General features: G+C 36.4%; 1 long non-coding RNA gene across 1 annotated transcript in view; it reads right to left on the reverse strand.

Annotated features, from left to right (window-relative positions):
- Positions 1–1,087, reverse strand: part of LOC129189431 (uncharacterized) — a 46,950-nt gene extending 45,863 nt beyond the window's left edge. Inside the window, exon 1 of the long non-coding RNA XR_008572800.1 lies at positions 959–1,087. This is a non-coding gene — a long non-coding RNA (uncharacterized LOC129189431). The remainder of the gene's footprint in view (positions 1–958) is intronic.
- Between the last annotated feature and the right edge of the window lie 636 nt (positions 1,088–1,723).

The raw sequence follows: 1,723 nt of genomic DNA on the forward strand, positions 1-1,723 counted from the left end.
CCCTCTAGACATCCCATTTAGTCACCTTTGCACTTGCATTACTCAATATTGTAGACATAATAAACGAAAATAAAAAATATAAGACATAATATACACTCACATGATACATTGGGAGAGAGTCCTTCATTGTTCCTGCTTTACTTCCGGTTTCTGGACAGTACTCCCTGTCTTCCTTCCTTACTTTAGCAATTTTTATACTTCAAAATGCTTAATTTAATTTACATGTATTTAAAAATACATAACATTAGCTTAAATATGCTCTTTTTTTTTTACTGATAATAGGCTGACCACTAATCAGCATGATTTATTATTTAATATATTTTTGAAAAAATGTGATACAGTGAAGCTGAGAATTAAAAGCGCGAAGTGGTGAGGGATTACTGTATATGCCTCAAAATTGCGACGGAAAGTAACGTATTTGTAGTCATAGGCTGCTCAGTAAAGTTCACTGTTTTAGAATGAATGTGTGTTCTTTTGATCAGTTCAAAGCACATTTGTCATATTAAGCACAACAAAACGGTCAAATTACTTTGAAATCCAAAATACATTTACCATCATTAGACAACATATCTGTGTTGTATCTCGTGCAGATACACTTATTTGCGATTTATATTTAAAGCGGGAGTCTTAGTTTGTGGCTCTCCTCTCCCCAGTCCATCCATCACCTCTTCATCCTTCCCTTCTTGCAATAAACATAAGCCTCTGCTTGACTGATGTCCATGCACCTCCTAAAGCAGCCAGTCTGACTGCAGCACTCTTCAACAATATCTCTCTCTCTCTCTCTCCTCATCAACTCGTCCATTTAAAATGCGGCTCACAATCGCGCGCGCGCGCACACACACAAACACACACATACCTCTCTTCTCTTTCGGATCGGATACGGGGTGTGTTGTGGTCGAGCCGCGCAAAACCCAAGTAGACAATTTAGCAGGGGGGAGTGTTCAAAATATTTAAATACCTTTCTCATCGCCATCCACTTGCAGGAATACACTCCATAAAAACATACAAACATAAATGATCACAGCCACTCTGACCATTAGTCCTTTCTCTTTCTTTCTCTTTCTCTCCACCCAGTCTCTGCAGTAGGTTTGGTCGATACTGCACATTTTGCTAACGATCCGATACTAAGTAAATACGGGACCAGTGTTGCCGATAACGATATTGTTGACTTGATCGTTGAATGATTTTGTGATAAAAAAACAAACAAAAAAAACAACTAATAGTCAGACTGAAACACGGGACAAATATTTTCGGCAAGCACATATGTATTAAATGATATTAAACAACGTAATTTGTCAATAATTCTAATTAAAGGCTTGATGACAATAATGATTATGCCCCATTCAACAATATTAAGACAACACATTATAACGAAATATAAAATATATAGAGACAATACTCAGTTTTTACTTAGTTTTCACAATTTTATTTCTTCCTTTTCCTGAACACTGTACAAGCTGCATAGCGTCATTATGTGTAATTATTTGTCTCCTATTTTCCTGTTGATGATTTCTTCCAATCTATTCTTTACTTAGTAAGTGAACAAAATTCAATGTAAACAATATATAAATATAACAAATCAACAATGTTACCATATGAATAACGCAAAAAAAATCTACCGACAATGATACTGCACTTGGTATCGACGCTATCGATGTTTGAAACGCCCCCCCATTCCCCTACCCTGCATCTTCCTCGGGTCGTGTCTAAAGCTTCAGTGAAT

This window comes from Dunckerocampus dactyliophorus, chromosome 11 (genome assembly GCF_027744805.1).
Source record: "Dunckerocampus dactyliophorus isolate RoL2022-P2 chromosome 11, RoL_Ddac_1.1, whole genome shotgun sequence".
NCBI classification, from domain to species: Eukaryota; Metazoa; Chordata; class Actinopteri; order Syngnathiformes; family Syngnathidae; genus Dunckerocampus; species Dunckerocampus dactyliophorus.